The following is a 12,830-nucleotide window of genomic DNA, read 5'->3' on the forward strand; positions in this document are numbered from 1 at the left end:
CTTAAACAGCTGTTCAGCTACCTCTGGGCTAGATGTGAAGTTTTTATTTTCCCAAACCTAAGCTAGAAGCTTTTAAAAAAAGAATTTGATTTAAAGTCTCTTAATTAAAAATAGAGGTTAAAGGGGGAATGGAATGGGTGATGCAGCTGTGCCGATGCCAGTGGAGAGAAATCCAGAGAAAGAAGTGAGGTAAAAACACATAAAATAGTTCCACAAAAATTAAGTGGGTGCCTTAAACAGCTGTTTTAGTTTAATTAATGGAAAGTTAACCTTGTGTAAATATTCCTATTTCAAAAGCAATGTTCTCTTTAGACTTTTCTAAATCTGAGCCTGTATCCTACATTGATTTACCACTATAAGAATAAATAACATGAAAATGACACTGAAGCCTTGGCCCTAGATTTAGCAACCCCCCTAGCTTCAGAGATTTCAGATAGCATTGTCCATCTAGGGTCATTCCTACCTTCAGATACATACAGTGCGTTTATTTTTTTATTTTTTAAGGAAAGCGTATATTCCTATGAAGGCAGAATTATTCAGCTTGTAAGCACTTCCATGAAAATGCAGCAACATATACAGCTCTATCAATGTTCAATCTCTATTATTATTTTAGCACTGATATAATTTTGAACGCACAACGAAAAAATATTCAAAGCTCGTGCACTACTCAGCATATCGTAGTTTTGAAATAAATAATTGGAAACATGCCACCCCCTTTGCACTGCTCCAAGGCTCTGATGCTGTGACACCACTTGCTTTTTGGCAAATAACAGAGTAATTACTTTAACAAGTGTGTAAAGACGAGGGAAAGCCACTCATGTAAGGTCAAACAAGAGGTTTATGAACTGCAGAAAAGCACAATTAATGCAAGAGGGCAGAAGGAGAGAGACATGTTTCACACTTTTATTGTGAAGAGCATGAGTTTTGCACTGGAACTGCCAGAACAGATGTTCATAAAATTGGGGCCTTAATCTAGAACACTTCCCGGTTTTACTTTTAAATTATATCTGCTGGTGTGTAGAAATTACACCTTACTTTTTAATATAATTCTTCTGATTAGATTTTTTTAATAAATACATTTATTACCTTAGTAGTGGTGCCAGCTGGTCAGTTGTGATTTACTGTCCAGGCCTGCTTTAATATAAAGTGGCTTTTGTGGCTTACCCATACAGATTACATTTTAAGCTTCAAGATATCACCATAAAGCAGCTGGAAAAAGTACTGGCTGTGCTCAGAAACCTGTATTATTGCCCAAGTGATCAACTTCCTGAAGCATGCAGCTACTCAAACTCTCTGAAAATCTTTGGCTTTGTTCTTATACTGGAAGTTAAGTTATAAACACCAAAGGAAGTCCATTGAGTCTGCAGTTATGCTTTCTATCAGGAAGACAGCTTAAGAAAATTATTAGTTTTCTAATGAGAAAACTACCTGGTCATTTAAAATTTCCGTTTACATCAAATATATTTTTTTATCACATCTGATTCCTTAAAATAAAATAAAATCTCTTTAGATTTCTACCCAGGATGCTATTTCCAACAGTTGCCAGGCCCCAAAATTGATACTCCTTTTGGTATAATACCTAAGGTTCAAGGGCTTGTGCAGTAACTCTGCAAGACCATAGAAAAGACGCTGAACATTGTACTTTGCCGTCCCTGTTGTCAGCTTTTGAAGGAACAGGGGAAATAAGCAAATACCCAGGTAGCTTATTCAAAAACAAATCGCCACTGACTTCTCATAAGCTCAATGATGGAACATTTCCCTAATAATTTCATATTTACTTTCCCATTGTGCAAATTCAGGCTTTACTCCTAAACAGAAGTTATATGGGAGAAAACCAAACAAATATTAAGACATTTACATACATACACACCATGGAAAACAGGTGTGTGCATCTATCTATTGAGCACAGAACCATAACAAAATCTACACATCACTCACAACTCCACCAAACTTTTATCGGCAAACCACTAATGGGGACAAAAATGTTTTCTTCACACAAGCATACAAACTCTCAGTGTGGCTTTGAAAATTACACCAACGTGGCTGAAAATCATGTCTGAAACAGAGGGATGGAGGCCTGCAGCATTCCTGACCATCATTCAAGGCACCCCAGGGTGCCATGGCACCCTGGTTGAAAACCAGTGCTCTTAAGTATTGTTTCACAGCATTAAAATTAACACTCCCCCTTTCCCTTCTGCTGTTGTCTTCTTTCTGTCTGAATTTAGCCTATAAACCTATGGCAGGGACCTCTCTTCCTGCAGACACAGCAGGAACTGTGATTCTCCAGCAATTTGACTTCACCCCTAGAGGCACACTCCATTGTCTCACGAGACAGACAAATGCCAAATCAACTCAACTCAGTCTTTGAATGCTTAAGGTAAAGGTAAAGGTAAAGGGACCCCTGACCATTAGGTCCAGTCTTGACCTACTCTGGGGCTGCGGCGCTCATCTCACGTTATTGGCCGAGGGAGCCGGCGTACAGCTTCCGGGTCATGTGGCCAGCATGACAAAGCCGCTTCTGGCGAACCAGAGCAGCACACGGAAACACCGTTTACCTTCCCGCTGTAGCGGTACCTATTTATCTACTTGCACTTTGAAGTGCTTTCGAACTGCTAGCTTGGCAGGAGCTGGGACTGAGCAACGGGAGTTCACCCCGTCACAGGGATTCGAACCGCCGACCTTCTGATCAGCAAGCTCTAGGCTCTGTGTTACATTTCCTTAATAAATTTGCATCCTGCTTTTCCAGAAAAAAATGGGCCAGGCTGCCTCAGGCTGCCCAGTAGCTGAGATCAGCAACTGAGGCACTGTTGATTATGTGACATGAAACCACAGGATGCCAGATGCAGAGCTTTGAGGTCTGCTGTGCCCCTTCTCTTATAGGCTTCCAATCTTTGCTGAAGACTTCTTTTTAAGCATGCTTTTAATGCTTGATTGTATTCCTCCAATTTTTAATTTGACTGATTTCTTAAACCGCTTGTTTTATTGGTGTTGATTTTTTTCTGTTTAAGGTTATATTGTGTTTGATTGCATATTTTTAAAATACCACTTTGGTTACAGGGATTCGAACCGCCGACCTTCTGATCAGCAAGCTCTAGGCTCTGTGGTTTAACCCACAGCGCCACCTGGGTCCCTAATGCTTAAACAGGGCTAATAGGAATGTATACAAAACCATAAATAATCCAGTTCTTTATTCCTCTGGTGTGTGAACTTTTGGGGGCATTTTAACTCCACCAAAAGATCCTAAACCTCTTAGTGTGCTAGACACAAATGTAGGTTCAGACACATCCTAAGGGGTGTGTTCTTTAGCTTATAATGGTTGTTTTCTCATCTCACTACTACAGCTCATGGTAACCCACCGCCTCCCTTCATGTTCCTTATTTCCTTTCTCCCAAGACTGCAGGTCAGTTTGTATCAGAGTTGGCAAAGATTACTCAAGCACTTCTAGTTGTCACAAAGACTAATTAACTAACTTGCAGCACATTTGTGAGGGGTCAGTTAGTATCAGAATTCAAGAAATGGGCTAACTTTGTTCCATGACGAGCAGAAAGGCAGTACCATCTCGGATGCCAGAAACAAGGAATGCAGAGTCATCCATGAAAATCATCTTCCTAAAACCCCAACATTCTGTTTAAGCTAATGCTCTGAAAATATTACACCACAGATTTTACTTATTACTGATGAATTGTAATATGTTTGCTCTGTGTGTAAATTTTAATATGACCAAATGATGAATAATATATTTGTAGGTGCTTAATTATATTCATTTTTATTGTAACTCAGTAACTGGTCAACCTATGTCTTACAAGGATGAGTCAATTGAGAGGAAAACTGTAATATGAAATTAATGAATGATGATAATAAATTAAAGATAAAGATATCTGAAGAAGTGTGCATGCACACGAAAGCTCATACCAAAATAAAAACTTAGTTGGTTTTTAAGGTGCTACTGAAGGAATTTTTTTTATTTTGCTTCGACTCAGACCAACACGGCTACTTACCTGTAACTACTGTTAAAAGTTGCATTCTGCTTATAAGCATTGTGAATAGCATATCTAATAGTTAAGCTAGAACATAAGCAATTGTAAAAAGAGCATTAGAATGTCCTTTTGTGAGGATTTGCTTTTCAGTATGTATTTTTTGTCCAAAATAACAACACTGGGAAGTGTAATTCAGTAGACTCTCTTGAGTAGGTGGTCATCTCCCTCCTCTGCCTTGCTCCCCACCCAACACACACATGGCCATATCACCGGATCAGTAAACAAACATTATATTTAGTGAGTGTACAGATTAGATGAATTTGCAGCATAAGAAACAACACTGTACATTGGCTGCAAAGTTTTATTACAGTTCCAAATTTGACTCAGTTTTTAGTGAAAATAACAATTGTTTTAAAAAAATTATATGGCATACAGAAGTTTTGCAGAAATTCTTAAAGACATTTGTACTCCCCTTTTCAAACCCTGTGCAAAATGCCCCGTATTAATATCCCTCTTACAATCGAACATTAGTTACCCTCTATCATCAGCTTCCTTTGGTGAGGATATATTTCCACAGTAGCTAATGGAGACATTCCTACAAATCAATGTGCTGCAGTGATACAGAAATAAAAGCTCATTTCACTGTAATGATGCTTCCAGACTTCCCTCAAGTCAGGTGGTTACTTGCAGTTAATGATCTGTGACATGCCACACAAGTAGTCCTAAAAAGACTTATTATCCACTGCATGTGCAACAATATTTGCTTTATGGATGGCTAAATGAATGAAGACATTCAATGTAACTGTAAAAGTAAAAATCAAAAGAAAACTTACAAGTAACATGTTTTCTTTGAGTAAAAGAGCTGTGAACATTTTCCATTAATACTTAACCTTTTGCTGCAGCAGTGCAACCACATATAATGCTTGAATCCATAAAGCCAAATCACTGTGCAGGGTTAATGCCAATTATCCAAAACCGTGCTAAATGTGTTTTGAAAAATGTAATTTTATGTCCAAGCTCAGCTGATAATAAATATAACTCTTATTTATGCCCTTGTTATAGGCAACAACTTTATAAAAAGGACTATAGAATATATTCTTTTAATTGATGGATAACAATGAACCATTCTGTTTTAAAGCCAAGAATCATTAACCTAGCTACTGGAGAAACTAACATTTTGGTGCAGTTAGGCAACACAATATTATTCACAGTTGACTACTGAATGAGACATTCACGTGTTTTCTGATTTATTTCCTTTTCTATATTCCACTTCTGTCCACAGTAGATTAACGGCTTTCCATGGTACAAGCTCTTCATTGAACAATGCTGCCAGAAAACATGTCTTCTTAAACACAAAGGTAGAATTACCTACCGGTATTTATTTTATTTATAAAAACATTAATATACCACTGTATCAAAACTATCATCACAGCGGTTTACAATATAAAAACATAAAGCCATACTGTAAAATCATAAAAAAGACAAGTTAAAAGCAAAAGAATCAAAAGCAAACATCAGTAGACCATTGTGGAGGATGTACTCTTACTTGCCTGCATAGGCCTGGTGAAATAAGAAAGTTTTCAACAGGCATTTAAAAACTGGCAGAGAAGGCGCTAGCTGAATCTCAATTGTTAGGGCGTTGCACAGGACTGGGAATATCTGCGACTATCATCCCAAACTCTGAAGCAAATTTGTTTCTTAGACTTATTGTTGCTGTTAAAAGCACAATGGGTTGCCTCCAACTAATTTATACTCAATAGACCCATTGAAATAAGTGGACCTAAGTTAGCCATGGGTCTAGTCCAGGCTTCCTCAAACTCGGCCCTCCAGATGTTTTTGGCCTACAACTCCCATGATCCCTAGCTTGCAGGACCAGTGGTCAGGGAGGATGGGAACTGTAGTCTCAAAACATCTGGAGGGCCGAATTTGAAGAAGCCTGGTCTAATCTGAGAAAGGCTCATATTGGAAACAGTCCAATCTACTGAGTAATTTTCCTATACAAGCCCTATTAAAGTGAATGGGAACTGTACAAGAGATATTCAGTGGAGCTTGCAAAGGAGAACTTTCTGTTGGATTGCGTCCTTCATAAACATACCAACACCACTATATGAATCTAATCATTCTATGAACATCATCATGCTTCATATTATGCTTTCTAAGGTTAGTTATCATTCAATGAAATATTTTATCAGCATTTCTACAGACCGTAAAAACTATATGGAAAATCTTGGTTTTCCAAAAAGGAGTGTTCCCTCATCCTGTTTTTAAGTAATCATCATCCACTACTAATTACAATTAATTCACACGCAGAAACCAACAGTAAATAATCTACATTTACCATTTGACCTTGTCATGCATTTTCCTTATTGCGCCTCAAGGCCCCCCAAACCCACTCCCCAGAATAAAGACAAGATGACACAGTAATTAAGGTTAATATTAGTGGGCGTAATTTAGGCCACAACTTTATTGATTACAGAATGTGAGCGGTATTAGCTTAGGCATTGGCAAACAAGACTATATCTGACTTCCGGCCCACTTTGCAGAAAGTCTGGAAAGGGTAAACCCCAAAGGCGGAGTCCTGCCGACGTGCACAAACTTGAGCATCCCCTGGGTTCCCTGGCATGGCCCAAGCCCCTCCACAGGCTTTGGACAAGATCCAGACCCCCGGATTCCTTTAACGGAATACCCTAGAACAGTGGTCCTCAACCTTGGGCCTCCAGATGTTTTGAGACTACAATTCCTATCATCCCTGACCACTGGTCCTACTAGCTAGGGATCATGGGAGTTGTAGGCCAAAAACATCTGGAGGCCCAAGGTTGAGGACCACTGCCCTAGAACATGGAGGGGCAGGTGATGGCCGCACCTCCCCACACACACACACTGCTATTCCAATGCCTAACTGCCTAACCTTACAAAGGTGTAATGATTGCTGAGAGGTAGGCAAAAACCAAGTGGCCAATGCCAATCTGTCAAATGGAAAAATTCCTACCTGGCCCCCATTTCAAAATAGGCAACCCAATGAAGTCCAAAGCTAGGCCAACAGTGAAACCTGAAAAAAGGGGTGGGAGGGTGGAAGAACCGTGGCGCGAGGCAAAAGGGAACGAAATGGTGTCGTGCTGGGGTTTAAATCGTCCCGGCCATGCCCCCGAGCCTCCTCGGTGCTGTGACGTGGCCGGGACACCTCGCCGTGATGCGGGATGTTGTCCCACCCACACCGAGGTGGGAGGAATTGTGCCCGGGAGGCCAGAGCGCAACACGCCTCTGCTGTGAGGTGGAAGCGACTTCTTCCCACCCAACCCCCACACACTACAGTTTAACTCCCAGGTATAAGCAAAGGCTTTTGTTGAATGCATGCATGTGAGCCAGGGTACTATTGCAGAACTAAAATAGTCACACTGTTTTAGAACATCATAAATTAAGGTTACCAGACATCCCCGGATTTACAAATCAGTCCCCATACAAAATCCATTGAAGTTGAAAAAAAATCTGGTAACCGTATCATAAATGACCCCCTGTACCTAGTTTACTGACTGAGGGAATTCCATGGAGGGTTTTTTTTTGGGGGGGGGGGTCTATTGGATTGTCTCAGGATACACTCACTTCCTTGCTACTATTGTTATTTATCATTCACTTCTCCCAAAGGGGGAAGACAAGGTATGTGCAGCTTACTGCTCCTACTCCTTTCTCCACTCACTAGATGGAAGGTGCTCTCTTCAACAGTAAGTATATTAGCAGCAGGGCTAGGTGGACTTTAGATCTCAACAGGTTCCCAACAAAGCCAATCCTTGACCCCAGATTCCAGCCAGTATACTGATGTTAAACCGCAAACAGGGAATTTGCGCTGGGACTTTAATTTGTGGAATGGAGCAGAAAATCAAATCAGATATCAATTTTAAAGAACTCATTTGCAGATATCCAAAACATTATTGTATGATACATTTACACAGAAGTGTTATAGTTTTCTTCTTTTATAAAACAAGGGAGTCTAAGCTGTTTTTGAGGATATCCCAATCTATCGCAATCCAGTAGTGCTGTCTTATCCCACAGTGTAAAAATTCATTGCTCAGTACAAACAAAAAATAGCATTTACAAGCCAGTTTACTTGAAAACTCCTAAGCTTATTTGTGCAGAAATTGGTAAATTTTTACTGAGTACCTAGAAATAACTAAACTCTACAGTTTTAAGAGCAATTAAGTTATCCCAATAGAATAGGCAGTTCAATGCATTAACCTTATGAGTTACATTAAAATGTAACCTTTAAACTTCACACTACAACAGTACAACATTTCCTGCTCAGAGAAAGCACTCCAGCATCAATTAATCATCACTCAGTGGAATATACCATCAACATTTTTAATTAGAACTGATGCACTCTCTTTTCAGGCCCATCCATCACAATGGCTGTTTAAAAACCTGACTTATTGGACTCTGCTTAGGAAAGGATCTGGATAATATCTGTGAGAAAAGGTATCATTCTTCCATCCACCCTACAATGCTGACCGATAATTCCTACCCCTTCTACAAGTTGCTGATAACAACTGCCCTCAGGCTAACCAGCCAGCTGTAAATCAAGTAACAGCAGCTCCTATGGGTTAATTTTAGGGCACAATTTATCCAGCAGGAATGTTGACTTGCCACTTGCATGTTTTGCTTATAGATGTGATAAAGGGAGGAAACACTGATTGAGATTGTCAGGATCAAGGAACAAATAGGGGAAAACCGTATGTGACAATACTTTGCCATAGTAGTCAATGGTATTAAATAGAAATAGATTTCAAGCTGAAATTAGTATAACTTGTTCTTTTATTTTCTGAACTTGGGTGGGGTGGGGAGCCTGTATTGGAAGAAAGGAAAGTCCTCAAGATCAGCTCTAGGTAGACTGGATAATGATGAGCAAGCCACTACATCATCTTCTAAGTGCCATGGCAACATAATGATTGACTGCAATGCAATTAAAATATTTATGGGATTGATTCATTAGAACAACTTTCTGCAGCATTTCTAAGCCCCATTTTTCCTGCAATAATGGCTCACCACTTCATAATCAAGCAGTTGACCTCCAACAAGTGAATAGTGAAAAGAAAATCTTCAGAGCATAACGGAAGCTCAGTTGTCCAGTCAAATCAATTTTCTATCTGACAGCATAGTAAGGAAACGGCAACTTTTGAGAAAGTTCACTTTTTGCAAAGGGAATGAATGCAGCTAGTAGTGAATGCTATTAGCATGCCTTTTGGAAGTACACAAAGGGAGATGGGAACAAAATCCCAGTGACATGTAAAAAATATAAGTACTCTCCTTCTCGTGTATTTAATACTGTTGTTGCATTTTTATTTAGTACTGTATGCCACCCTGGTAATTTATTTCAAGACTGAGATATAAAAAATCACATACCAGGGGACATTGGGGGGGGTGTCTTTAGCAGGTAATTTGGGAAACTTACAGTGCAATCTATGTGTGTCTGTTTAGAGGAGGTGCCAGCAACCTTTTTCAGCCATGGGCCGGTCCACCGTCCCTCAGACCATGTGGTGGGCCAGACTATATGGGGGGGGGAGGGTGAACAAATTCCTATGTCCCACAAATAACCCAGAGATGCATTTTAAATAAAAGGACACATTCTACTCATGTCAAAACATGCTGATTCCTGGATCGTCCATGGGCTGGATTGAGAAGGGTTATTTGTGGGGTCTGCCTGGTGTTTTTACTTGAGTAAAATGTGTACTTTTATTTAAAATGCATCTCTGGGTTATTTGTGGGGCATAGGAATTCGTTCATATTTTTTTTCAAAATATAGTCCGGCCCCCCACAAGGCCTGAGGGACAGTGGACCGGCCCCCTGCTGAAAGTTTGCTGACCCCTGTACTAAAGTATGCATGACAGATGACCATCCAAACCTCTTCCTAAAAACCTCCAATGAAGGAGAGTCTATTCCACTGCTGAACAGCTCTTACTGTCAGGAAGTTCTTCCTGATGTTTATTCAGAATCTTTTCTCTTGTAACTTGAATTCATTGGTCTAACCCTTCAGAGGTTTCTCCAGCACGAGAAAACAAGCCTGCTCCCTCTTCCATGTGACAGCCCTTTAGATATTTGAAGATGGCTCTGATATCTCCTCCCAGTCTCATCCAGGCAGGGCCGTCTTTAGGATGTCTGGCGCCGTGGTGCGGAGATCGCTCCGGCGCCCCCCCCCCGCCCTGTTTCCCGCCACGGCTGGTGGGCGGGCGCAGCGCGTCTCTGCCGCACTGCACCCCCCTGGCACCCTTCCCTGCATCCAGGCTAATCATATTAACATGGCTAAATGCCATATCAAGCATGAGCCTCAAGCTTTTACATTATCTCCTTGCCTTCTCCTGGCACAGCTGCAAGGTGTTCAGAAAATTCCACTTTGTTTTGACTAAACACAGTTTAGCATTGCATCCCAAACCTAAAGCAAGCCAGCCTCATAAAACCATGCTTTAGGAAACAATTATTAAAACTAACCAGCATTTGCCTATTTTCAGATGTGCAGTGGTACCTCGGATTAAGAACTTAATTCGTTCCAGAGGTCCGTTCTTAACCTGAAACTGTTCTTAACCTGAAGCACCACTTTACCTAATGGGGTCTCCCGCTGCCATCGCACCGCTGCCACGCAATTTCTGTTCTCATCCTGGGGTAAGGTTCTTAACCCAAGGTGCTATTTCTGGGTTAGCAGAGTCTGTAACCTGAAGCGCCTGTAACCTGAGGTACCACTGTACCTTTTAGCTATAGTTAGTAAAAAATGGAAGCAAGACTTTCCCAACTCCTCTTCGCAGTAGTACCAGATGAGCACAGGGTAGTACAGGTAGTACAGAGCAGGAGCCCAGGTTCATACAGCTTGAACTTCATAATGTTAAATCATTTCTTAAGCAAATAATGCAACGCCTGTGCTGCTTCATGTTTCCTCCCTTATAGTCGCTTTCAACCGCTTGTCTTTTCTCTCTATCTGCTTTAAGTTCATGTGAGTAATAACCACTTTTAACTAATAGCTTTTATCCCTCTCCTCTTTAAGTCTTATGTGTTTTATTTTATTCACATGTTTGTATATTATTCTGGTCTGCGACCGTAATAAAGTTTGATGACGATGATGTTAAGCAAATTTAATATTGCCAAGTAGTGATTTACATCCCTTCTAAAGCTACTCTATATCCTAAGGTCAGAAATTGAAATAATACCCTGGTGGGGTTTTAGGTGTATTCCCATTTTTACAATTCAATTATGTCAGAATCACAGCAAACCACAAAAGTTGCAAGAAATGAAAGTCCACAACAAGATTGGTATAAATACTTTCCGTCCACCATAAACATTTAAAATCATGACAGGCCATCAAGTATGTACTGTGTCTGTACAGAACAGTTACTGTTGAGATTTATGCACATTTTAAAATGGGACCCAGAGCTATGTTAGTTCTTATTTCCAGGACAGTGGACTACTTGGTTTTGGTACTAAGATTCCATAAGCAGACAAGAAGAAACAGATTCTAATTAAAGAAAACACACAGTCACCACTCTACACACCACAAGGAAAAATATTACCATTGAGTGATGTGTAAAATTAACAGAACAAACTCTGCATAGTGGAAATCACATTCATGCAAATTTGTATCAAGCTTTTTCAAGTGCTTTGATAACAGTAGGAAACAAAAGGCATGAAGGATAGCATTTGAAAGCCCTTGACCAAGACTTCACACAGGGAACAGAACTATAAACATATTAATAATATTCACATATTTCAAATAACTAAGTTAGGAAAATCAAAAGCTGCCTTTATACATTTGTACCATGCTGCAGTTAGGAGGGACTGTGATGGCTGGGCATTCTGCCCTTTCTGTAGCCTCACTCCAATCGTTTGTGGAATTTGGAGGGAAAAGAAAACCTAAACAAACATTACTTTCTAAAAAGTTTCCAGTGATAAATGCAGACAGTGCGCATCTTCCAGTCTGTAAATGTAAGAGACGTCACCTGAACGATTTGTTAGCGTTGGCATTTCAGTCAACTTACAGATGAAATACTATAAAATTGACCACTTATTATTTGATTATAATCAAACATTGCCTATGAAAGCAAGAATATCACTGTGTCCATGACAGCTTACTTTTAAAGCTATGATGTCAAGGGCAGGAACGATGGAGAGCTGCTTGCCCCTCAGCACTGAGGCTGTCAAGAGGGAAACCTAACAGCAAAGCAAAGCTTCTCTTACGTACTGGCTACCTGCTAAAACTGCAGGAATCTCCAAAGAGGTACAGGAATACAAGTGGTCGATGGCAAAGGTCATGGCTCAGAATTCCTTCTTGTACATGATCTACCCATCTGCTCTGTAAGGCTCCTGTGAAGGGCTGGACTGCAATCTAGAAAACAGCCACTGAAATAACTGAAGGTACTGAATTAAGCATCAGTGTTGCCTTCTGCTTTAATTTCATTATCCACAATTTATTTATTTATACTGCATTTGTATTTATTGAGCCTAGTTTCAGGATAAAAACCAAAGAGATTTTTCCCCCCATGAATGATTCACATTTGTTATGCCGTTATAGTAAGTTACATAACACTTATTGTGCTCTTTACTTGGCTATTCTTCAATCTGCTAAATTATTCTGTTGCAGGTGGCTAGTTACTGAATATTTTTTTCTACTGTGTTGAGCAGTACCCTAGAATCTACTGTAATCAACAGTGACATAGAATGTTTTACAATATACAGTGGTACCCTGGCTTTCGAACTTACTTAATTCCGGAAGTCCGTTCAATACCCGGAACCATTTGAAAACAAAGGCGTGGCTTCCAATTGGCTGCAGGAGTTTCCTGCATTCAATCGGAAGACGTGAAAGACATGCTGGACGTTCGGCTT

General features: G+C 40.1%; 1 protein-coding gene across 4 annotated transcripts in view; it reads right to left on the reverse strand.

The window, feature by feature from the left end:
• Nucleotides 1-12,830, reverse strand: part of RAB28 (RAB28, member RAS oncogene family) — a 79,772-nt gene that overhangs the window by 39,446 nt on the left and 27,496 nt on the right. The gene's annotated exons all lie outside the window — the stretch shown is intronic.

The sequence above is a fragment of the Zootoca vivipara genome, chromosome 9 (genome assembly GCF_963506605.1).
Source record: "Zootoca vivipara chromosome 9, rZooViv1.1, whole genome shotgun sequence".
Classification (NCBI taxonomy): Eukaryota; Metazoa; Chordata; class Lepidosauria; order Squamata; family Lacertidae; genus Zootoca; species Zootoca vivipara.